Source organism: Erinaceus europaeus, chromosome 11 (genome assembly GCF_950295315.1).
Source record: "Erinaceus europaeus chromosome 11, mEriEur2.1, whole genome shotgun sequence".
Taxonomy (NCBI): Eukaryota; Metazoa; Chordata; class Mammalia; order Eulipotyphla; family Erinaceidae; genus Erinaceus; species Erinaceus europaeus.
Window position 1 is genome coordinate 94840397 of NC_080172.1, and position 27278 is coordinate 94867674.

At 37.7% G+C, this 27278-nt stretch overlaps 1 protein-coding gene across 8 annotated transcripts in view; it reads left to right on the forward strand.

The window, feature by feature from the left end:
• The window catches only part of TYW3 (tRNA-yW synthesizing protein 3 homolog), a 69495-nt gene extending 43622 nt beyond the window's left edge, over positions 1-25873 (forward strand). Inside the window, exons 2-5 of one of the 8 annotated variants that reach the window (XR_009552628.1) lie at positions 8761-10302; positions 11272-11491; positions 20018-20088; positions 25500-25873. The gene's annotated coding sequence lies outside the window, so the exon portion shown is untranslated. Of the gene's footprint in view, positions 1-8760; positions 10303-11271; positions 15515-20017; positions 21596-25499 lie in introns of those variants that run through there. The other 7 variants (XR_009552627.1, XR_009552632.1, XR_009552631.1 and 4 more) reach the window with 7 other exon arrangements.
• The last annotated feature ends 1405 nt before the right edge of the window (positions 25874-27278 follow it).

Sequence of the window (27278 nt, forward strand, 5' to 3'; positions counted from 1 at the left end):
CTCTGCCCATTTTTCAATGGGGTCATTTGCTTTTTTGGTGCTAAGTTTGCTGAGCTCTTTATATATTTTGGTGATTAGTTTGTTGTCTGATGTCTGGCAAGTGAAGATCTTCTCCCATTCTGTGAGGGGTCTCACTGTTTGTTTAATAGTTTCTTTGGATGTGCAGAAGCTTTTCAATTTGATGTAGTCCCACTGGTTTGTTTCTGCTTTAGTCTTCCTTGCGATTGGGTTTGATTCATCAAAGATGTCCTTGAGGTGTATGTGAGAAAGTGTTTTACCAATGTTTTCCTCTAAGTATTTGATTGTTTCTGGTCTAACATCTAGACCTTTGCATTGCTGGTGGGAATGTAAATTGGTACAGCCTCTGTGGAGAGCAGTCTGGAGAACTCTCACAAGGCTACACATGGACCTTCCATATGATCCAGTAATTCCTCTCCTGGGGTTATACCCCAAGGACTCCATAACACCCAACCAAAAAGAGGTGTGTACTCCTATGTTCATAGCAGCACAATTAATAATAGCTAAAACCTGGAAGCAACCCAGGTGCCCAACAACAGATGAGTGGCTGAGAAAGCTGTGGTGTATATACACAATGGAATACTATGCAGCTATCAAGAACAATGAACTCACCTTCTCTGACCCATCTTGGACAGAGCTAGAAGGAATTATGTTAAGTGAACTAAGTCAGAAAGATAAAGATGAGTATGGGATGATCCCACTCATCAACAGAAGTTGACTAAGAAGATCTGAAAGGGAAACTAAAAGCAGGACTGGATCAAATTGTAAGTAGGGCACCAAAGTAAAAACCCAGTGGTGAGGGGTAGACATGCAGCTTCCTGGGCCAGTGGGGGGTGGGAGTGGGCGGGAGGGATGGGTCACAGTCCTTTGGTGGTGGGAATGGTGTTTATGTACACTCCTAGCAAAATGTAGACATATAAATCACTAATTAATATGAGGGGGAAAATCAATTGTATGTCTCAAAGTTTCTCAAAACACAAACTGAATCTTTTTAATATATAGGCTGTGTATTTGATATGCGGACTCTCTCAAAAGCCTAGACCAAGCAGATGAGAAGCATCCAATAGCACAGCTATATACAAGATACTGGATACTGTACAGCAAACCATTAACAAAAGGACTTTTCAAAGTTAACCCAATTAACAAATAATGTGATGATAACATTAACTATCAATTGTCTTTTTGAACCCTAAGACAGCAGGAACCTCACATCTCCACTATAAAGCCCCAACTTCCCCCAGTCCTGGAACCCTTGGATAGGGCCCACTTTCCCATATGCATCTCCCAATCCAAACCAAATAATATTGCATCCGCCGATCACAACCTAACAAACACAACGATTGCCACCTCAACATGCTTCACCTCAGACTGTGTCCAGAGACTTCACGTGTGGAATGACAACCCTTCAGCTTCATTACTTGGGTGAGACCTTTCCTTTTATAGTACACTCTAATTTCATCTCAGGTAGTTCACTTTCTAACAAAGTCCTATAACCTAGATATACACCAGTTTCTGTGAGAGAGAGCTTATGTGCACACGTATCCATAAACTACTGCAAAATATATACCTGAAAGCAGAAGTACACTAGAGTTTGCAGTGAGTACCTCCCTAACACTTCCTCTCCACTTTTCCAAGCCTGGGATCCGTGATTGCTCAACAAATTGTTTGGCTTCGTATGTTAACTCTCTTTTCAATCACCAGGTTCCAGATGCCACCAGGATGCTGCCCAGGCTTCCCTGGACTGAAGACCCCACCAATGTGTCCTGGAGCTCAGCTTCCCCAGAGACACACCCTACTAGGGGAAGAGAGAGGCAGACTGAGAGTATGGACCTACCAGTCAATGCCCATGTTCAGCGGGGAAGCAATTACAGAAGCCAGACCTTCTACCTTCTGCAACCCTCAACGACCCTGGGTCCATGCTCCCAGAGGGCTAGAGAATGGGAAAGCTATCATGGGAGGGGGTGGGTTATGGAGATTGGGTGGTGGGAATTGTGTGGAGTTGTACCCCTCCTACCTTATGTTTTTGTTCATTAATCCTTTCTTAAATAAAAAATTTAAAAAAAAAGGAAACATTGACAAATCATAGGATAAGAGGGGCACAACCCCACATAATTCCCACCACGAGAACTCCATATCCCGTCCCCTCCCCTGATAGCTTTCCTATTCTTTAACCCTCTGGGAGTATGGACCTAAGGTCATTATGGGATGCAGAAGGTGAAAGGTCTGGCTTCTGTAATTGCTTCCCCACTGAACATGGGCCTTGACAGGTAAATCTATACTCCCAGCCTGCCTCTCTCTTTCCCTAGTAGGGTGGGGTTCTGGGGAATCAGAGCTTTAGGACACATTGGTGGGGTTATCTGTCCAGGGAAGTCTGGTCAGCATCCTGCTAGTATCTGGAACTTGGTGGCTGAAAAGAGAGTTAACATACAAAGCCCAACAAATTGTTGATCAGTCATGAATTTAAAGGCTGGAATAATGCAGATGAAGAGTTGGGGGGCAGTCCTCCATTTTGTAGCTAGCTAGTAGGCATATTTTAGTTATATTCCAAAGGGCCTATGGCTATACCAGTTTTTTTTTTTCCATGAGCCTGAAATCTGATATACAGGTGGATCCAAGTTATTATCTGGGGAACTGATGTCATGGCTAGAAAAGGAACAGAAAGCTGGATCAGGGAAGAGAGTAGCTCCCTAATATGGGAAAAAGACTAGGGGGTTTTCAATAATGGGCTTAATTTTGAGGTGAGTGTTTTGCAGATTCCTATATTGGTGAGATGAGAAATTGTATGCATGTTCCAACAACTGTACTATAAACCACTAACCTCCCAATTAAAAAGAAAAGAAAAAGAAAGTAGTAGATTTTAACTCCCTATTCCCTTAAGCACATAGGTCAACTAGGCAGAAAATCAATAAGGAAATGAGAATTAAATCATAGATGGGTAGGTTAAGCCTACTAGACATCTTCAGAGCCCTTCATTCCCAAGAAGTGGAATATATATTCTTCTCAAACATACACAGGACATTCTCACATGCACACCATATAGTAGCCAGTGAAGACAGTATCCATAAATTCAGCAACATTAAAATCAACCCAAGTTGTGGCCCAGGAGGTGGTGCAGTAGATAAAGCATTGGTCCTGAGTTCAATGCCCAACAGCACATGTACTAGAGAGATGGTTGGTTGTTTCTCTCCTTCTATCCCTCTCATTAATAAATACAAGAAATATTATATTTTATTTATTTTTGTGTTTTTATTTATTTAATTTCTTATACAATAAATACAATAGTGTGTACATGCATAACATTTCTCAGTTTTCCACAAAACAATACAACCTCCAGTAGGTTCTCTGTCATCCTTTTCCAGGACCTGTAATCTTCCTCCCATCCACCCCAGAGTCTTTTAGTTTGGTGCAATACAACAATTCCAGTTCAGGTTCTACTTGTGTTTTCTCTTCTAATCTTGTTTTTCAACTTTTGCCTGTGAGTGAGATCATCCCATATTCATTCTTCTGTTTCTGACTTACTTCACTTAACATGATTTCTTCAAGCTCTATCCAAGATGGGCTGAAAATGGTGAAATGATCATTTTTAATAGCTGACTAATAATCCATTGTGTATATAGACTACAACTTGCTCAATCACTCATCTGTTGTTGGACACCTGTGTTGCTTCCAGGTTTTGGCTATTAAAAATTGTGCTGATAAGAACAATTGTGTACACAGATCTTTTTGGATGGGTGTCTTGGGTTCCTTAGAATATATCCTCAAGAGAGGATTGCTAGCCTTCTGAGAGTTCTCCAGACTACTCTCCACAGAGGTTCTATCAATTTACATTCCCTCCAGCAGTGCAGGAGGGTTCCTTTGACCTCACAACCTCTCCAGCATTTGTTGCTGCTACCTTTTCTGATGTATGACATTCTTACAGGAGTGAAGTGGTATTTCATTGCTGTCTTTATTTGCATTTCTCTGACAATCAAAGACTTGGAACATTTTTTCATGTGTTTCTCAGAAATTTTTAAAAAATAAATAAATAAATAAATTCCAAGTACCTTCTCACCAGCAAACAGGAAGTTAGAGAAAACCCCCAAATATGGAAACTCAATAGTACTTAACTTAATGAATATTGGGAGTAAAAGGAAACTGAAATGTTCATGGAAACAAATGACCATGAAGCTAAAAGCTATCAGTATATTTGAGACACAGTTAAAGCAGCACTAAAAGGAAAATTCATAGTCATATAAGTACACATTAGGAAATGAGAAAAAAATCTCAGATTAATCACCTGGTTTCACACCTAGGAGATTTAGAAAAAGAAGAACAGAGGTAACCCAAAAAGTCAGAAGAATCAAAGTAACAAAAATCAGTAGAAGTTAACAACATTAAAAATGAAACAAAATAAAAACTTGCAAAATATCAATGAGGCTAAAAGCTGGATCTTTGAAAGGGTAAACAACATTGACAAACCCCTGGCCAGTTTCACTAAAAGAAAAGAAGACCCGAATACATTGTGTTGTATACAAAGGGGGAGAGATCACAATAGATGCCATAGAAATCCAAAGTATCATGTGAGGATTCTTTTTTAAAATATTTTATTTATTTAGTGAAAGAGGGATACAGAGAGAAAGATACAGAGAGAGCTACAGAGCACTGCTTAGCTCTAGCTTATGATGGTGTTGGGAACTGAACCTGGGATTTTGGAGCCTCAGGTTTGAAAATCTTTTCCATAACCATTATGCACTCCCCCCAGCCCTCATGTGAAGATTCTATGATCAACTATATATCATTCAAACAGATATAATTGTACTATCACATTTCACTGTCTACAAAAGTCAAGTTGAACTGTATCAAAGACATGGATGTTAAATTAGAAACTATTAAATACATAGAAGAAAATATTGACAGAACATACAAAATCTATGCTTCAAATATTTCTTCAAATATTCAAATACAACAGCAAAGAAAACAAAACAACTATAAATTAATGGGACTACATCATATTGAAAAGCTTCTGCACAGCAAAAGGTGCACCAAACATGCCAAACAAAAAGACACCTTCCAGTGTAGGAAAGTTGTATACAACATACTTCAGATAAATGTCTAATAATTAAAATGTTAAAAGAGGTTGATAAACTTAATACCAAAGAAACAAACAACCCTACTAGAACGTGGGTTAAGAACATAGACAGAGGGGATTGGGCTGTAGTGCACTGGGTTAAGCACATGGTGTGAAACTCGAGGACCAACATAAGGATCCACGTTCAAGCCCCCGGTTCCCCACCTGCAAGGGTGTCACTTCATAAGCAGTGAAGCAGGTCTGCAGGTATCGGTCTTTCTCTCCTCCTCTCTGTCTTCCCCTCCTTTCTCCATTTCTCTCTGTCTTATCTGGCAATAGCAACATCAACAACAACAATAATAATAACCACTGCAATGATATAAAACAAGGGCAAAAATTAAGATAAATAAGTAAAATATTAAATATATATACTTAAAAAATAGAACATGGACAGAAACTTCAAAGAAAAGTCTAGTGGGCCAACAGACACATGAGAAAGTATTCAAAGTCATTAATTATCAGAGAACTACAAATAAAGGTACCAGTGAGATATCCCTTTACATCCATGTGAATATCATAAGTTAGAATGGATACTTCAAAACAAATGCTGAAGAGTATGTGGGGGGAAAGGGTTACTTCCGAACTGCAGGTGGGAGTGTAAATTGGTCTAACCCTTGTGGCAAACAGTCTGGAGTTTTCTCAGGACACTAGAAATGGCCCTAACCTATGACCCAGCAGTTTCTCTTACAGGGCTTTGGCCAAAGGAAATAAGATCACCTATCAGAAGAGCTCTGTGTATGCCTATGTTCATAGCAGCACAGTTTGTAATAGCCAAAACTTAGAATTAACCCAGATGTCCAATTACAGATGAATGGCTAAGGACAAATGGAATAACACTCAAACACTAATTACAAGGGAAATATGCACCTCTGTGTTCATAGTTACATTATTCACAGTAGTCAAAGAGTGGAAACAATCTAAATGCCATCAACAGATGACTGGCTAAAGAAGCTATGGAATATATATTGTATAGAATACTACTCTGCAATAAAAAAAAAAGATGATGTTGTGTCCTTTGGGACAAAATGGAAGGAACTGGAGGTGATTGTGCTTAGTGAAATAAATAAAGAGATGAAAGACAGCTACCAGAGGGTTTTACTCATATATGGAAACTGGAGATCTGATGTACATGAGCTTTCCAAAAAGAATAAAAAATCCAAACAAAACAGAAGTAAGCAAATTGTTTATAAGACTTGTGAGGAGTATGGTAGGTGGGAGGGTGGGGATACAAAACTTTGGTGGTGGGAGTGGCATGGAACTATACATTGTAATCTTACAACCTTGTAACATAATATTATTAACAAAAATTATATAAAAAAGAAGTGTGGTATATTTATATAATGAAATACTACTCTGATGTTAAAAGTAATGAAGTCATTTCCTTTGAGTGATTTTAAATGGAACTTGAAGATATCATGTTAAGTGAGACAAACCAAAAAGAGATGGTCAAATACCAAATGACCTCACTTATAATAGGGATAGGGAAGGAGAACACAAAGTGAAATGTGGCCTGAATATGGTGTATGCAAAGGATGGGGATGGAAGAGGTGAAGAGAACTTTGGGGTCCTGATGCATAATGAAATCTGTCAACAACTGTTATGTAAATCATTAACCTCTTCCCAATAAAAATGATAAAAACATTAAAACCTAAAGTAAATTTTTCAAATCACAATTTTACAGAGACAGATGTGCCCACCGCTATTGGCATGTCACTGTATTCAGCAACTTTCAGTGTAGAGTTAGAAATATATGTTTTTATGTGCATATATATGTACATATATATATTTATATATATATATATCTTACAAATCTGACTTCACACCAGTACCCTCAATTTCAATTAAACATTACAAGTTTCTTTCTCATTGTAATCCTATCCATATTTTCAAGTTCATTCTCTGACACTGAGAAGCCTAGATCCCATTATTCTTAATGTATTTTCTTCCTCAACTGAAAGATTGTATGTAATCAATCCCATGTCTTATTAAGTTTCCATTTTTAAATTTCTAAGTGATAATGTCATTTTAATGTAACACGAAGTGACAAAATGTGCTTTTTCAATATTAAATCAAGAGTAGTGAGGAAGATCAACAGGAAATGGTCTAGTACTATAGCCTTGTATTAACTGCATCTAAAAAAATCTGAACCCTTTCAGCATATAAAGGAAATGGAATTGAAATATTGTACAAAAAATAATTGTAGAAAAAATAATTTTTAATACCTCAAATAATCCCACATTCTTCTAAATGGGGGTAAGATGAGAGATCTACAGGAAGAAATATTGAAGCATTCATATATATATGTACGAATATGTATATGTGTGTATATATATATATATATGTAATTTTTATTTATAAAATGGAAACACTGACAAAACCATAGGATAAGAGGGTTATATCTTCACACAGTTCCTACCACCAGAATTCTGTATCCTATCCCCTCCCCTGATAGCTTTCCTAATTTTTAATCCTCTGGGAGTATGGACCGAAGATCAATATGGGGTGCAGAAGGTGGGAAGTCTGGCTTCTGCAATTGCTTCCCTGCTGAACATGGGCATTGACAGGTCTATCTATACTCCCAGCCTGTCTCTCTCTTTCCCTAGTGGGGCAGAGCTCTGGGTAAGTGGGGCTACAGGATACATTAGTGGGGTTGTCTGCTCTGGGAAGTCTGGTTGGCATCATGGTAGCATATGGAACCTGGAGGCTGAAAAAGAGTTAAGATATAAAGCATTCTTATGTAATAGGAGAGGTAAAAAGATAGGGACATAATGCTCAGGTGCTTGTTTTCATATGCTTACTTGAACATATGAAAAAAGACAGCCCAAGTTGTATGATTCCCAGACTGATGCCACAGTCATTTGTCACTTATACATACTTCCTCTTTATTAAAGCCCTAATTCAAGGGTCTTTGTCAGATGGGGATGATTTGGAAACAGTTTAGGGGCCCAAGGCTTATCAAAGTACTTAAATAGTCTTGGAATGATTAAAAAGAATGAGTGTGTTCAAATACAAATGAAGAATGATTTGAAGGTTGGGCATTAAGGATAGCAGATGGTAGCTATTAATTGTTAGCCTATTACCAAGGTTAAGTCCAGTAAGAAAGAAGGTATTCTATGTCTGACTCATCATCATCTAACCCTTGTAGTGCTTTGATTTAAGAACTGTAAAGGAAAACATTACTTCCCTCTATTGATGCCAAGAGAACTAACTGTCTGATGATCAAGAGAGGAGGATTGTGTGCCCATTGATGCAATAACATAGCATTAAATTCCTGGATATATGTATTTAGGGCTTAACAGAAAGAAAAAAAAAGGAGAAAAGCAGGGGACACCCAGAGACATGGTTACTAATGCACAGTTCTTGAGAAATCATTCTGTATTTCTTGTTCTTAATTAATGCAGTTATACAAGACCGAGCTGGGCACATGGGATTTGAGACCCCCCTCTCAGTCTTGCCTGCAGTTAGGTAGCATATAATAAGCGTGTAGTCAGTTTGTGCCCTAGTCAAGCGGTTTTAATAAATCGTTACAAGCATTTCAGATCTGAAGCCGGCAGGGTGTGCAAGGGGTAATGCTAGACATGAGTCAAACCCAACTTTATGAATGAAGTGCATACATGTCATTAATGTTTCAACAGGTCCCCTAACAAGGGTAATTGGGCCTCCAGGGAGTTTTTCCAAACCTCTCAGTTAAATCTGCCAATGGTAAGGATGCTCAGGCCTTGAAGGTAAGCGGAACCATTCCTGTTTTATCCTGAACCCAAGGGTCAAACAGGCCTAAGGGAAATGGTTTGGAACTGTCATCTAACATTATCACCAACATGTACTGTATTTCCAAGCAGCCTGCAAAGGGAGCCAGCAGCATGCATACATGGCCCTGAACTGCAGGGTGGTAGCATGTCACATGTCTGGTAACAGAAGGGGATAACCATCCCCTACAAACTTGACATATATAAATTGATTACATAAGTGGGCAGTGGTGGTCCTTTCAAGTACACTCCTTTTGTTTGAGCTTTACAGTAAAATTACCAGCAGCAGTTTACAATTAAGGGGAATAATAATAACTGAATATGCTTTCATCTACACATACAATTACAATGAACTGCATGCCTTAATAGGATTGTGAAAAATCTGCGTTTGACCCATACAAAAAAGTAAACATTCTTGTTCTGGATACTATATCATTATCACAACAAAGGGAAACTCCTGAAATCTGATGATTTAAACATCTGGAGAATGTTAATCACTTCAAAATGACGGATGTTTTTTATTTCAGCTTTTGACAGACACACTCCTTTCATAGATAGATGATTATTTACATAAATTACATCATCAATGTGAAAGAAATCAGAATAACTTCAAAGGATAAAATGCTTAATTAAAAAGAGACTTGTATTTCTATTTTTCTCCCTTTCTCTGTGCTTGCCTTTAAAGGAGGAGGAAAATACCCACTCACTTGGCAAAGCCAAGAGTTCTTTTTGTAAGTGAATATTTAATAAAGGAATTATCTTTCTGAATTGCTATGTGTAGAGACAATCACCTTTAAGAATAAAGTACTTTGGTTTTACTGTCCCAAAAACCTATTAATAGCTTTGAGTCCACTTCTAACTTCCCCTTTCAGTAAAAATGAGAGTTTGGCGTTCACTCCATGACTCTAGTGGATGAAACTGATTTAAGCTCAAGTTCAAGTCTGAGACTCATTCAGAGGTGCCACTCAAGACTAATCAGCATTAGTAGATGGAGTGAAATATCGTTAAAAATATATTGTATTGGGGGTTAATGGTTTACCATACAATTGTTGACATGGGTACAAGAAAATAACTTGTAAAGCAACTAAGTTCTGCTTTCATTGTAGATGGGGGCTCAGGGAAGAAAATTCATGAGCAGTCTTAAGAAAACGATTTGAAAACTGTTCTTCCGGGACTGGCCCCAGGCTTCTGGTGGCTGCAGTCCCTCAGGGCAAGCCTCTGACTGGCGGCGTGCTGCCTGATGCTGGTGGGTAGAGCTGGTGCAATTTGGCTGATCCACTACAATTTCCTCCTACACTCTGAGCTGATCTGCAGGCTGACCTTAGACAATTTGTCTTCTTTCAGGGAGAAATGTCACCCGAAAGGAAGCTATTAAGTCAAGAAGGCAATTCTTTCAGAACAGTCCACTGTATAAACAGAACTTGACCTCAGGTAATTTATTGCTGGTTCCTAACAAAGAGACTTAAGATATAGGCCTGATATGGTCGAGATCTGAATCTGTCAATAAAAAGGGCAAGCTAGAACCTCACAAAGTTTCTTTTCAGGGGTCATATTTTGAGTATAAGCCAGGTTAATAGTGCATTCTGCAAACAAAAAGAATGATACTTGGTGATCCAAGAATGAAAAGTTCATATTATTAGCAAATTGGAAGTTTGTGCCTGCACTGTGAAACTTTTGATTTTCTTGTTCTTTACTCTTTTTTTTTACTAAGTTTTCATCTTAAAAACAATGGTTAGACTGACAAAATACTTCTCTTGGGCACTGTACTGCTTTGCCATGTGCACGGCCCATGTTCGAGCCTGGTCCCCACTATATGAAGAAAAGCTTAGGTGCTGTGACTTCCTCTTTGCCTCTCTTTGCCTATCTAAAGGAAATAAATGGTTTGGACTCAGTGTTCAAGACTGTCCTAAATAGCTAAGAGGTTAATTTTTCTGCTGCAAAAAAACCCAGAAAACTAAATTTCTTAAATGAGTGAAATGAATGGTGGTTTTTGTTTGTTTGTTTGTTTGTTTGTTTGTTTGTTTTGGTATCTGAGAGAGCAATCAACAAAAAAGCCTCATGGCTCAGAATCAGAGAGAATTATACTGCTGAACAGTTTCTTGATAATATCTCATGAGTTATCTTTGATGGATATCAGAGAAGTTTCTTGGGGGGGGGGGGAAGGCATGAAAGGGAGAAAGAAAGCAGGTAAGATAAGTAACAAGTATACTGTAGCTAATAAGGTAATTTTTTTCTGGTTTCTATGCTCAAATGAAAATTTTCTGCCTTTTCTATTAGGTCTAAATATCAGCACCTTATAAATTGTTTTATGCTTTGTTTTTTAGGGTCTAGATTTTCCACTCTATTGGGAAAAAAAACTGCCATTCCTCCAACTCACTGTACATCCCTCTCTTCCTCCAGTTCTCTCTCTCCATCTCTAGGTCGATCTAATTCACTACCCAGCTCTACAAGGGGCCTGCAGTCTGGAGACCACCCACAGCTGACAAGTGGAAAAGTGTTGAAAACCTGTCAACTACAGCTGACACAGAGACCATCAGGATAGATTCTAACATTGCGAACGTTTTTCTGAAAAATTTCCCCAGAGCTCTGTCCATTGTTGATATCTAAGACCTAAAAAGTAGTAAGTTGTACTTTATTTCTTGACTGACACTGATTTTTGAAATGTTGGTATTAAAGCCTAGGACTCTAGAATCTCCATTTATCCAGTCTAAAAAATCGGGCTAATACCATAACAGAATTTCCCTGTACAAACAGCAGTGTCTTTCTTGAATGCATGAAGTGCTTTGAGATCCTCATAGGAAAATTCTAAAAGAGGAATTTGGAGAGTATAATGATGTTTTTCTAAATTGAAACTGACAACCAGCATTTAGTGGGGGAATCAGAAGACAGAACTGAGGGCAGGCAGCCTTATATTCATTACAACAGATGGTTTAGTTTTCACTGAATGATGAGGAAGAAACTGAGTGAATGAACTGTGGTATGTTCTTAAAGGATTCAGCAGCCATCCAATTATTTTGGAACAATCCAGCTTGCACTGGTCTGTATTATACAAAATAAAGCATCCCTGTTGAGTTTGACTTCAGCTGACTGAAGTCATAAGGTACAATGTTCTGTTATTAAACAACATTGGTATAATTACTACTGGCAAAGCTTTTAAAAAAACAAAATTTCATTCAAATTCCTAGCACAAATATAAATCACATAAGTTACATAGCAAATTCTGTAACAGATGCCTTTTTAGAAAAAAAATAATGAATGATTTTTATGCTTTCTTTCTTCATTTGCTCTCTCATCTCTTCTCCACCTCTGCTTTTCTTTCCTTTATAAAAAGTTTTAACAAAAATTTCATATGAAGTATGAACCATGCAGGAAAGTACAGAACATAATATAAGATCTGTGTTTTCTACAACCAAGATTAAGCAGATGTTAATTTTTTTTTCAATTCCCATTTGATATTGTTCTCTTTTATATACTTAGTATGTTACATAGATACATTACAGCCTTTCATCCTTTTCCCCTCCCCCTTGCTCAGAAGTCAGAATCATACCCAAAATGGTTGTATCACCATTGCACATATTAATGTGCTTTCACTGTATCAGACTGAGTTTCTGAACATTATGTACTATGATTTCATTGGACAATTTTCATACATGTCTGCTGTATTTATTTGTTTGCAACTTTCAAATTGATATGCTTTAAAGATTTACTCACATTGATACATTTAGATTTAATGTGTTCAATTTAAAATCATGTTAGCACTCCCTTACTTACATTTAATCCATTTTCCATCTCGAAGAACCAGCTTACTCTTCAGTAACTGCTAGACTGGCCTTGTTTGGCAGAATGATGGCAGGTCTTTTTCTTTGTCTTTTTTCCCCCTCCTTAATGAAGTATTTTCACTCACATACATGTACAAAATATATACATATTATACATATAATTCCTGGTGATGGGTTTTTGATTGGCTTGTTTGGGTTTTTACTATTACCAACAGTGCTATAATAAATATGTACATGTAGCTTTTAGCACATATACATTTTACTAAAGGAGAAAATTAGGAATCAAATTGCTAGGTTTTATGAACTTACCACCTTTGTGATCTTTGACCTTATCAGTTACTGCTAAATTTCTCTTGGAATATTACTATAACAGTTTATGCTACCATTCACAATAAATAAGATTCACTATATCCTCACACTATTACTAGTCCTTGATGTTATCCAATTAATTATATTTGCCAATCTAATTGTGAAATTATATCTGAGGTTTTAATTTTTTATTTCCTTCATTACTGATGCTGAGAATAGTTTTTATATTTTATTGGTTATTTGCATTCCTATAAAATGTCTGCTCATAGTTTTTACCTATTTCTTTTTTGACTTGTGTGTCATTGTTTTCTAATTAATCCTTAAAATATAGATTTCAGGACATATCGGTGTTTTAATTTTATTTATAATTTTTGAATGAAAATTGCTTTTCCTTTGAAGTGTTCAGATTCAGCTATATTTCATGTTTCTTGTCCTGTTAAAAAATACATCTTTTGAAAATGCCAGAATGGTATTCTGTGATATTTTCTTTAAGAAAATGGATAGTTTTGTATTTACTGTACCAGAGTAAAGGATTATGGGACAGACCCTGGAACAGGATGGCAGAGAAGGACCTAGATGGCAGACTTTAGTGTTATATGGAAAAATGAGAAATGTTACACATGTACCAATTACTGTATTTTACTGTTGACTGTAAACAATTATTTCACCCAAGAGAAAAAAGAAGTATAATTTTTCTTTCCATATCATAACTTTTATTTTTGTGTAAAACATAACATAGGGATCTTTTTTGACTTGTCCTTGTAGTCAGTATTGAATGTTTACCCCTTCATCCTATTATTTGCAAGTCTCTTTTTTCACAGAAGACTTAAAGCTTTTATGAGGAGATAGAGGCCTAAACTTCTAAACATATGTAATCTTCTTTCTAAAGTTTAGATCCTTACAAATTTATACTAATACCTAATGTTAAATTTGATATGTGTCACAGTAAACAGAAAAAAGGCTCGCCAAATATTAGCATGTCCTAATCCCTGGAACCTGTGAATAAATTACCTGGTGTGGTAAAAGGAAGTTTGCAGATATAATAAAACTAAGGACCTTGATGGGAAAGAATCTAATTTAGTCAGGTGGGTCTTGTTTCTATTAGTAAGTTTTTAAAAGGGAAACAAATCTTCCCTGGATGAAAACAGAGAGGGAGAAGTGACTGTAGAAAGTAGTTAAGAAATTTGCAACATTATTGGTTTTGAAGAGGAAGGAAAGAGATGCTGAATCAGGAATGCCAACAGCCTCTAGAAGTTGTAAAAGCAAAAAGCAAAAAAAAAAACAGACTCCTTCTGAACCTTCAGAAATGATACAGCTGACATCGTGATTTTAGCCTAATTTAGCCCAATGAGACCTGTTTGCTTTTAACCTACTAAAGTGCAAGAAAACATGCCATTATGCGTATGTTGATTCATTATAACAACCATTGAAAACTAATACAATGTAAGAGGGATTCTCTAGCTATTTTTCTTTTTTTTTTTAAATTGATCTTATTTACTTTGTATTATATAAATTTAACAGATTGTGTGAGCAATGGAATTTTGATTAGAATTAAGTTCTATTCAAGTTGACAAAAATGACCACTTAAAGAAAAAAACCTGTCTCCTTGTCTTTAAACATGAAATTATTAATTTTATGTGTTGAGCTGACTGGACCACATGGTATCCCCAAATTGGGTTAAACATTCTTCTGGGTATATTTGTGTGAATGACTTTGGATAAGATCAATATAAATCAACTGAGCTGTAAACCACTAACTCCTCAACAAAATAATCTAAAATCAACATTTGAATTGATAAACTGAGTAAATCAGATTGTTCTTCTTGGTATGAGTGGGCTTTGTTCAGTCACTGAATAGAAGGCTGACCTGTATTGAGAAAAGGATAATTCTTTCTAACCTGTCTTCAATTGGAACACCAGGTTTATTTTTTATTTTTTATTAGTGATGTAATAATGATTAACAAGATTGTGGGATAAGAAAGGTACAGTTCCATACAATTCCCACCACCAGAGTTCTGTATCCCATTCCCTCCTTGGAAGCTTCCTTTTCCCTATCTTTTATCCTTCTGAGTGTATGGCCCAAAGATCTTTATGGAGTGCAGAAGGTGGGAGGTCTGGCTTTTGTAATTGCTTCTCCGCTGGGCATGAGCTTTCGCAGGTCAAGCCCAGCCTGGTTCGTATCTTTCCCTAATGGGGCAAGGCTCTGGGGAAGTGGGGTTCCAGGACACATTGGTGAGATTATCTGCCCAGAGAAGTCAGGGTTGGCATCATGATAGCATCTGCAACTTGGTGGCTGAAAAGCACTAAGATATAAATCAGAAAAAATTGTTTAATAATCAGGAACCTAAAGGTAAGAATATAGCAGGAGATTTGGGGTCTTCATGTTGGAAGTAGCTAGAGGTCTATTATAGGTATATTCCAAAGGGCCCATGACTTTACTAATTTTTGCATGGGCGTTACAGCTAACATGCAGGTGGGCTAAAGGTATTGTCTGGGAAGATAATATCAGAGCTGGGGATAGGACTAGAAAGCAACAGAAAAAAAAAAAAAGCAAAAGCAAACTGAGGATCTACATTAAACTGAAAATCTTCACAAAAAAGGTATCACAATCCAAACTGAAAGACACCCTATGGTGCCGGTCCCTGTTCAGGTGCCAGATGCCAGGCTAGCTTCGCGAGAGGAAGACAGACGACCAGGGACTCATAGCTGAGCTGGGAACACAGTTCAGTCTGTACTGATGAGTGGAAAGCAATGCAATCAATCTAATCTCCATTCATTAGAAAATCCTGTCCTTTATATATCTTCTGAGGTGAAAGTGTCAGGAAGAGGAAGTACGTAGGATAGGGGGTGGGGAGAAGGAAAAAAGGGTGAAACTAGTGAGGATTAAACAGTGGAAAACAGGATGTGACTAGGAGAGGGGGCAGAGTGGAAAAAGAGCGAGAACCAGTGGGGATTAACAGTGAGGGTCTCAAACAAAACAGTGACTATGTAAATAGATCACAGCGTTAAGCAATGCAAGAGAACCTAACATGATGATCAAAACAAAAGGGGTCTTAGAAGCAGAATTAGAAGCAGACCAACACTATGGCATGGAGAAAATCTTTACACAACACAGCTCAGACAAAGGGCTATTAACCAAAATACATAAAGGCCCAGTAAGCTTAGCACCAAAAAAAAGGCAACTCCATTGAAAAATGGGTTGAGCATATGGACAGAGATTTCAGTGAGGAAGAGAGCCAGAGGGCCGACAGGTATATGAGAAAGCACTCAAAGTCACTGATGATCAGAGAAATGCCAATAGAGACAACAATGAGATACCACTTTACACTTGTGAGAATGTCATTCATCAGAAAGGACAGAAATGATAAATATTGGGAGTCGGGTGGTAGTGCAGCGGGTTAAGTGCAGGTGGCTCAAAGCACAAGGACCAGCCTAAGGATTCCAGTTCGAACCCCTGGCTTCCCACGTGCAGGGGAGTCATGTCACAGGTGGTGAAGCAGGTCTGCAGGTGTATATCTTTCTCTCCCCCTCTGTCTTCCCCTCCTCTCTCCATTTCTCTCTGTCCTATCTAACAACAGCAACATCAATAACAATAACAGTGACTACAACAACAATGAAAAACAACAAGGACAACAAAAGGGAAATATATATATAAATAATATATATGTATATTTATATATAAAAGAAATTATAAATGTTGGAGAGGATGTAGAGGAAAAAAAGACACTTCTACATTGCTGATGAGAGAGAAAAAATGCTCCAACCATTTTGAAAAGCAATCTGGAGATTTATCAGGCCACTAGAAATAGACCTACCCTACCCTATGACCTGGCAATTCCTGGGAATTTACTGAAAGGTAGCAAAAACACCTTTCAGAAGAGGTCTATATATACCGATGTTCATAGAAGCACAATTTGTAATAGCCAAAACCTGGAAGCAACCCAGATGTCCAACATCAGATGAGCAATTAAAAAAAAAAAACTGTAGTATGTATACATGATGGAGTACTACTTAGTTATTAAAAATGAGGAGGTTGTTTCCTTTGCATCCTCTTGGATGAAACTTGAGGACACATGTTAATTGAAATAAGCCAAAAAGAGAAGTATGAATACCAGATGATATCACGTATTAGTGGGACTTTATAAATAAGGATGGGGGGAGTCGGGAGGTAACGCAAAGTGCAAGAACCAGCAAGAAGATCCCGGTCTGAGCCCCCAGCTCCCACCTGCAGGGGAGTCGCTTCACAGGCGGTAAAGCAGGTCTGCAGGTGTCTGTCTTTCTCTCCCCCTCTCTGTCTTCTCCATTTCTCTCTGTCCTACCCAACAACAATGACATCAATAATAACTACAACAATAAGACAACAAAAGGGAATAAATAAATAAATATTAAAAATTAAATAAATAAATAAGGATGGGGAGAGAAAACACAAAGTGAAACGTGGACTAGACATGGTGTATTGCACTAAAGCAAAGTATTCTGGGGAAGGAGGGAGGAGCAAGATAACTTTTGGGACCTGGTACATAATGAAATTTTATACATGTGGCAATGACTGTGTTGTCAAGCATTAACCTCAATTAAAAGAAAAATAAATAAATAAAATGACAGTGACCTTTTTAAAATCTGTGGATAAGTAAAAAACTTTTTGAAATCCAGCATGAAATCAGGGGTAAGATGTAGTTAAAATAAACACATGCTCATAATTGCGAAAATTTGGAGATGAATAAATGACTGTATATTATACTATTGTTTGTTTTGTAAATGGCTGAAAAGCTCCATAATGAAAAGGGTTTAAATTTTAAAAAAAAGAATTGTTGGGAAAAAGTATATGCAGTTTTGGGGGTTCTTATTATCTTTGGCATTTTTTTTGCATATAGTGTGGTAAGGAGACATTGGTATAATTTCAAATTACCCTCAGAAATATTGTAACAATATACAATTTTGTAATCATTGGAGTGAAAAAAGTTGATCCAGTTCTGTCCACGACTATTATATTTTATGAAGTTGTAATAACAAGCTAACTAAGAAAACCTTTTTCCCCGCAGTATATTTGGCATTTACTTTGTGCTAATACACCTTCCTAAATGTTTTACAGGCATTAATTTAGTTTTTCAGTGATTGAATATTGATTTATAAAACTGTAAGATAAAGGGTGGGGTTAAATAACATAATGGAACTGCAAAGAGACTCTCATGCCTGAGGTTCTGAAGTCCCAGGTTCAATTCCTCACACCACCATAAACCAGATTTGAGCAGTGCACTCATAAATAATAATAATAATAAAATTAACATAAAATAAATAAATAAATAAAATTGAAAAGTAATAAGGGTATAGTTCCAAACAGTTCCCACCACCAGAGTTGAAAACCGCAGTAGTTCTCTCAAGGTCACTGATACAGGCTAATTCTTTAAAAATTTTACCTGTATCTATATATCTATATCTGTATCTTGCTAAAAACAAACTTTTAATACAGAAAATAGCTCAGAAGCTATTAAGGTTACTGTCCTTGGGAGAAAATAACTTTGGTTGCTATCATGCCCTATTGAAAACATTTACTTAAAAGATTTACTTAATAATTGGGGTGAAAGAGGGAGGGAGAGAAAGACAGAGATAGAGAAAGAACCAGAGACCAGAGCATCACTCTTGGAAATTCATGTCTCCAGGTTCATTGCTGCTTTAAATGATGCATCACCTTCAAGTCAATTTTTTGTTGTTGGGCTTCTTTCTCTTTGTTCTTCCTCCCTTTTTTCCTTCTTTCCTTCCTTCTTTCCTTCCTTCCTTCCTTCCTTCCTTCCTTTCCTTCTCTCTATCTTTCTTTCTTTCTTTTCCTTTCTCTCTCTTTTTTTTCTACTTGTCAGCCTGAAAGGGAACCAGAGCCCCTCTCCAGCACATATGATACTGGGGACCAAGAACGAGACCACATGCCCCTAATCCCAACATTCTAGCCACTGTGCTGCATAACCTCCTAGGGTCCCATTTTCTTTGTCCTTGCCAGGGCTTCACGGCTCCAGGGCAGGTTTTTCAGATAGAAAGGCAAAAACAAGTAGTGAGTGAGGGAGAAAGACAATAACAAGAATACTACCCCACAGAAACCTGCCTGAAACCTGTGTCATGCCCATGAGAAGGAAGGTATGCACACAAGTGAGCTTTCTTATCTGCTGAAAGCATATTCATCTTTAGTAAATAAGTTGACGTTGCAGGGGTTGGGAGGCAGGTAGTTGTGCACCCAGTTGAGGACACACATTGCCATGTGCAAAGACTTAGGTTCAAGCTTTCTGTTCCCACCTGTAGGGAGGAAACTTCACAAGAGTAGGAGCGGTGCAGTGTTGCCAGTTGTCTCCCTTTCTTCCTCCTTCCCACCCCGTTTCTCATTGTCTCTGTCATAAAAAGAATATATATCACCAGATGCAATAGAGTAGTCCTGGAGGCACTGAACCCTAGTGATAACCTTGGTGTCAAAAATAAAAAAATATGTATGGAAATCATTTTTTTCATTAATAAAAATGTCAGGGAAGTACGGATTTTATGGGCCCAGTACGTTGCTGCTGCACAACTCTGCTATCTAGGGAAGTAGGATTTTAAAAGAGAACCCTGAAGCTTTTGTAGTGTTGGTGGGTGGGTGGGTGAGGGGTCTTGTTAGTCATGGAGACCATGCAGATGAAAGATTTAGATGACTATGTAGTATACAAAGGTCGCTGTCTTCCTATAGTCCTAAGAGATTACTCCAAAGAGAATTTCCTCTTTCTCCTCTCAGTGCTATAATGAATCTTAGACAATTCTACTAAAGGCCATAACATAAATACCTATACTTACATACTGTGAAAGAGTCAAGAGAAACCTGGGCATTACTCAGCACAGACTTAAGATGGTGGAGGTATTGAACCTACTGCCCTGGAGCCTCAGGAATGCAAATTAAATGCAAAATTAGCTCTAACATGTTGAGCTATCTTCCAACTCAAAATAATAATTATAATAAAAAATTAAATTAAGAGTTTTATTTAGACCAAATTTTGATACCCAGAAGAACACTTCTCACTCCTTACTTTCATTTTGCCTCATCAGATTTCCATTTAGCAAATTCCAAGCCAACCACCACCTCGTCAGCCAAAGAGGCACTAAACAAACACTCTGCAGTAAGTACTAGTCCCTCAGGTGGCAGAAGAGTGCCAGAATTGTACTTACACAGGCTTTCAGTTTCCGTATGTTCTAAAGAGGAATATAAAACAGCTTTGATGATGTAACTAGAGATCCAGCATCCAGAATTCATTGATAACAACCTATTACTAAGAGGAAAAGTACTGACCTGTAATCTGTTCATGACCAAAAACTAGGTCACCAAGCATTTACTGCTCCTATCTCAGACTTTTCTACTCAATCCTCTTTATAGAGCTCTGGGTTAACAGGAATAAGAAATCTCCAAGAATACAGATCTGAGTGCAATTTTCCATCCTATGACATGAAGAGATACAGAAAAATATCCTTCCCGGGCAAATATAGATACGTAGTTATAGAAATAAGAGTCAACCCGTATCTGTGAACTTGGGAGAACTACTGTTGTTCCCAATGGAGGGAATGGGACACAGAACTCTGGTGGTGGGAATGGTGTGGTGCTATACACCTGTCATCACATAGTTTTGTAAATCAAAATTAAGTCACTAATAAAATTTAAAAAACTAAAGAAAATCATTCTTTTTTTGAAAGTCTATAGTTTAATCTGCAAGCTGCTTGTTGAATTTTCTTACTGCCAAAAAGAATAGCAAATTTGCTAGTCATAAATGCAAAGAATGGGGAAACAGTCTGGTAATTTATGCTGAAGCCTAAATTTAAAAGCAGCCTATGCTAAAGTAACCCCTAAATCTACTAGGCATCTCCTCACATTTTAAAATTCCTTCTTGTGTAAAAGGTATCTTTCTCACTATTTCTATTTCCTTTCCTATTTATCTTTCCTACCTTCTCTAATATTTTTCTTTTGTCAGCTTTTTATCTTCCCATTCTTTCTATAACTTCTATAACTTTTAAGTTTTCTCCCTTCTGTGCCTTCTTTTTATATCACTATCCATAAGTCACTTACTGACCTTTATTACCTTGAGTATATTTTTACTATTGGTCATTTGTGTTAAAGAGAGTTTTTATTTTATTAATGTAGCACCTGAAATCAAACTCAGTGTCTTCTGTGTGTACTATACTACAGAGCTACATTGCTAGTTCAGTTTATTTATGATTTTCTTATGAGATAGTGACATAGACACAATGAGAAAGCACAAAGCAATGCTCCACCATTCCTGGAAATCTACAAATGTCAGTGATCAAATCCTAAAACTTCATGCCTATAGTGCAGGCAATTTACCATAGTTCCACCTATACTGACTCTTCTGTTGCTTATAATTAATATAAAATTCAGATTAACTGGTCATTTCCTACACAAAAACAAATCTGCCAAATACTATTTGATTATTTTAATGACACCCAGAATTATTTGGTTGCTGTTGGTAAAATAATATGGGTCTCTTGAAGCCATGCATGCACTGTTCCTGTCTTTTCTGATTAAATGCTTTGAATGGAACTAGGTACTCTCCATTTTTACCAAATACCTGCTAGGAATTCTGCTATAAATATTCTGGAATATCACACTTAAAGAAATGTTATCCCCACCTGCAGGGGAGTCGCTTCACAGGCGGTGAAGCAGGTCTGCAGGTGTCTATCTTTCTCTCCCCCTCTCTGTCTTCCCCTCCTCTCTCCATCTCTCCCTGTCCTATCCAACAACGACGACAACAACAATAATAACTACAACAATAAAACAACAAGGGCAACAAAAGGGAATAAATAAATAAAATAAAATATTTTTTAAAAAAGAAAAAAATGTTATTTTTACTTATCTTGCTTTGCTTTCAATGTACTCTTCCATGTTGCCAATTTAAACAGCCCCCTTTTTATTTACTATTTACAGATGGCCTTGCAGAGAACAAAATTACAGAGAACATTGTAACTAGTGTGAATTTCTTCACCTTTTGATGACTACTAGGAATCTCTTTATTTACTATTTACAGATGGCCTTGCAGAGAACAAAATTACAGAGAACATTGTAACTAATGTGAATTTCTTCACCTTTTGATGACTACTAGAAATCTCTTTATTTCCTCTTGAAATCATTCTTGCAATCTTTTATATGACAGAAAAGAAACCTCTTAGCCAAGGCTGACAGTGTGCCCTGTGTCCTGACAACATTTGTATGCAATTCAATTCTGTCATTAGGAAAACTATTCCCTTTCTTATCTTCATCCTACCACTTCACTCCCACTGGGAGTATGGATCAAGGTTGTTTTGGGGGAGCAGAAGGTAGGAGTTATGGCTTCTGTAATTACCTCTCTGATGAACAGGGGTGTTAACAGGTTGACCCATACCCCCAGCCTGTTTCTATTTTTCCCTAGTGAACCAGAGCTCTGGAGATGCAAGGGTCCAGGGCATATTGGTGAGGTAATCTGCCCAGAGAAGTTGGGATGGTGTCATGGTGTCTTCAAGGTGGCATGACCTAAGTTGAGACAAAATGGCTAATGGACAGAAACCAAAAAGTAGTATCAGAGTGGGTGACATTAGGGAGTTTTGGGTAGAAGAAAGCTAGAAACTCCAATTTAGGCATGTTCCTGGGGGCACACAACTATAGTAGTTTTGCTTTAGTTTGGTAGCTAAATGTATACACACACACACACACACACACACACGCACACACACGCACATACACATATATGCACATTTAGCACCAGAGCCTGTGTAACCTCTAAGTTTCTATTGGTCTGAGCTTACAGCTCATGGTCTCAACTGGGAACATTGCAAGCTGCACTCATTTCAGGACCAGTCTTTTTCGAGTGACAGGGCAGGATACCCCCAGCGTCCTTTCGGAGATAGATAGATAGAGAGAATGAAGCTAAGAGGTCTTTGAACTCCAGCTCCATCAGCACCCAGAGAGACAGAGAAGGAAAAAGAGAGGGACATATGGAGGTAGTTGTGTTGTCATGAGTGGCTTGGAGGGGAAGAGAGGACTGAATCAGAAAAATAAAGGGGGGGGGCAATTATGTATAAATGTAGACAGGAAAATTGTGGTGAATTGCAGTGGGGAGAGTAAAGATTCAGAACTCTGGTGGTGGGAATGGATTCAAACCTCTGTTGACATGTAATTATGTAATATAAAAATAAATAAATAAATAAACAAATGAATGAAAACTATTCCCTCTCCTCCAATTTCTGCCATTCTCCATCTCTCCTTGCTACCCTTTGTCTCTCTTTTTCTCTTTCTTCTTCCCTCTCTTTCTCCTTTTGGTCTAGGAATTCCTTACTTTTACTGTTGTTGCTATTTTTATGAAAATAATCTTCCTTCTAGACAGACTAGTAAGTTTTTGAGAAAAGGATCTATATATTCATCATTTGCATAACACCAAACTTGGTCTTGCTGTCATAATAATTCAAGAAATAATTGCTTTTCTCTCTCCTGACTTATTTCACTAAGTATAACACTCTTTCTGTCCATTTATGTAGTTGCAATGGCTGGATTTTTTCCCCCTTTGTAAAATATTTATTTATTCCATTTTGTTGTCCTTGTTATTTATTGTTGTAGTTATTATCATTGTTGTTATTGATGTCATTGTTGGATAAGACAGAGAGAAATGGAGAAAGGAGGGGAAGACAGAGAGGGGAGAGAAAGATAGACACCTGCAGACCTGCATTACCACCTGTGAAGCAACTCCTCGGGATGTGGGGAGCCTCGAACTAGGATCCTTACACTGTCCCTTGCGCTTTGCGCCACCTGCTCTTAACCTGCTGCGCTACCGCACGACTCCCCCCAATGACTGGATTTTATCTCTCTTATTTATGACTATATAATTTTACTTATATGTGATACACAAACAAAACAAAACAAAACAAATGAATGAACTAAATATAACAAATCAAGTCTTTCGATTGTAAGAACCTAATAGTAGTTATCTGAAGGGGAACTAAATTAGGTGAAAAGGTCAAATATATGGTGATGAAGGGAAGTAAAAATCTAACAGAGAATGTTAAGGTAGGATATACAGATGATTTTAAAGACTGTAAACAGTGTTATAAGTCAATATCGGTTCTATCAATAAATAAGCACATGTCAAATAAATGACTAGTAGTTATTTCCTTTAGAAGAAAACATAATTACATTGGTTGCTTTTACCTTATGTGTATTTTCCAATAAAGTGTTTTCCTGAGTATGGAAGTAGCAATCTTTGTCCCAGATTAAGAAATTAGAATGTAGTTGGACTGCTGTTCAGAAATAAGAAATAATCACTTCACTATTCAGAATAATAATTAAATGAAATTTATAAAGCAAATCTGGTGTGGCTGGGTGGTGGCACACCTGGTCAAGCACGCGTTACAGTGCGCAAGGGACCAGGATTTGAGCCCTCAGTCCCCACCTTCAGGGGGAAATCTTCGTGAATGGTGAAGCAGTGCTGTAGGTGTCTCTATCTATAGTCCCCTACCTTCTCAATTTCTGTCTGTCTCTACCTAATAAATAAAGATTATAATAAGAAATTAAAATAATGAAATTGATAAAATCTGTAAAAATACTGAAACATAAATTCTTCAGGAAATTTGTAATATTCTCATGTCAGAAAAATGAGTTGCTGTAATAAAAGAAATAGAGGAAGTGATAAGGTGTCTGTGTTTTTCTGGGAACTGAAAAGTGAATATTGTAAAAATAGAATTTCTTCCACTATCATCTGATAATATTTTAAGCCATTAAAAACCAACAGAGAAGGTAGAAGTAATTTTTATTTCCTTATCTTGGTCAAAGGAAGAAGGAAATTTCTGAGACTTCATGTGGCGTTTGTCACTGTACTATATCATATCTTACAGACAAAGGACGATTACTCTGCCTTTAACTTCTTAAATGTCCCCTCCAAACATTCCTAGCAACACAAAAGATGAGCAAGAGGCATGAAATACAAGCAATTGGGTCGGGGGCGTAGGGTTATAGTCATAGTTATAAAATTTCTTTGAAGTCTTATATTGTATTATTTAAAGACTTGATTATTTTCATTTTATTCAAAAACTAATGTATTAATAATAATTAATAATATTTAAAACTACTTACCTTTTAATACATGTTCAAGAAAAAGTTATTATTTATCCTGGGAAATTGAGGACCTTTCAGTAAAGTCAGATGACATCTGGGGATAATCATATCCTTATCTAAGAATATGGGTCTAGTTTAGTTATTAAAATTATTTGCCCACACCTATGGACATCTAATCTTTGATAAGGGGGCCCAAAGTATTAAATGGAGGAGGCTCTCTTCAATAAATGGTGCTGGGAAAAGTGGGTTGAAACATGGAGAAGAATGAAACTGAACCACCTTATCTCACCAGAAACAAAAATCAACTCCAAATGGATCAAGGACCTGGATGTTAGACCAGAAACTCTCAAATACTTAGAGGAAAACACTGGTGGAAGACTTTCCCACCTAAACCTCAAGGGCATCTTTGATGCAACAAACCCAATTATCTTAACTTTTTTTCAGCCACTAGGTTCTAGATGATACCATGATGCCAACCTGGGCAGACAACTCCACCAATGTGTCCTGGAACCCTGCCTCCTCAGATCCCTGCCCCACCAGGGAAAGAGAGAGACAGGCTGCGAGTATGGATCATGCAATGCCCATGTTCAGTGGAGAAGCAGTTACAGAAGCCAGACCTTCCACCTTCTATACCCCTCAATAATCTTGGATCCATACTCCCAGAGGGATAAAGCTTAGGGAAGCTATCAAGGGAGGGGATTGGATATGGAGCTCTGGGGGTGAGCATTGTGTAGAAATGTACCCCTCTTATCCTATGGTCTTGTCAATATCTCTATTTTATTAATAAAGTTACAAAAGGAGATGGAGGGGCAGTAAATCCAAAATAGAAATCTGTCAAAACCAAGCCTTCTGATAATTTCCCATGTGCCTGAAGTATAACTAAAGTCCTTACTTTCAGAGCTTTAGAAGTTAGCAAGATATTTGGATGTTAATTTCTTGGGACCTTTCCCTCATTGTAGAGCAGCAATGGTAGGGACTGTCCCAATCTCCAGGAAGAGGCTGGCTCATCCCACTCTGCCACTTGAAGAAGACTGGCCCTGAAATGAGTGCAACCTTAGAATATTCTCAGCTGTGACCATGGACTTGCCAGCTCAGACTGACAGGGACTCAGAGGTTACACAGGTTCCTATGTTAATATGAACAGATAGGCGCCCTGGGTAAGATTGATGGGGTTAACATGGGGTTAAGTATGAGAGTAGCTCCTCATATTAGGGAGCTAATTTTTGCCCTAGTCCAGCTTTCTAGCCCTATTCTCAACTCTGACACCATCTTCCCAGACAGTACTTTTAGTTCACCTGCATATTAGCTATTATGCTCAGGCAAAATTTACTGAAAAAAAAAAATTATTAAAGTCATAGGCCACATGGAACACACCTAAAATAGACTTTCTAGTTTCTTTCCACATGAACCCCTAGTTTCATTTGTTCTATTTCTACTTTGGGGTTCATGTTTATTAAACAAGTTGTTCTGCATTATATCTTACTGCCTTTCAGTCACCAAGTTGCAGAGGCAAAGAAGACATCATTCTGGCTTCCCTTGGCATGGATGGACCTGCCAATGTCCATGGCCAGCAGAGAAGCGATTACTGGAGGCAGACTTTCCACTTTTTGTGCCTCATAAAGATCTTTGGTTCATACTCTCAGAGAGGGATAAAGAATAGGGAAGCTTTGGGGCAGTGGTTGGGGGTGAGTGGTGGTGTACAGGGTTAAGCAGATGCCTGGTTCTAACCCGTGGCTCCCCACCTGCAGGAGAGGTGGTGTCACAAGCGGTGAAAGCAGTTCTGTAGGTGTCTCTCTCCCTCCCTATCTTCTCCTCCCCTCTCAATTTCTCTCTATCCTATCAAAAAAATGGAAAAAGTGGCCACCAGAGCAGTGGATTTGCAGTGCAGGCACCAAGCACCAGCTATAACCCTGGAGGCAAAAAAAAAAAAAAAAAAGAAGAAGAAGAAGTAAGCTTCTAATGGAGGGGGATAGATGGGACACAGAACTCTGGAACTTTGTGAAATTGCACGCCTGCTATCTTACAATCTTGTTTATCATTATTAAACCACACGTGTGCACGCACACACACACACACACACACACACACACACACACACACAACCTTTCTTATGCACTTGAACCTATAATCTCAGTAATTTTTCTCATAGAATATTTTCCATTTACCTTTGCAACCTAGGTCAGTGTCCTTGTTGTCTATACACATATGTCTAGATATTACCAA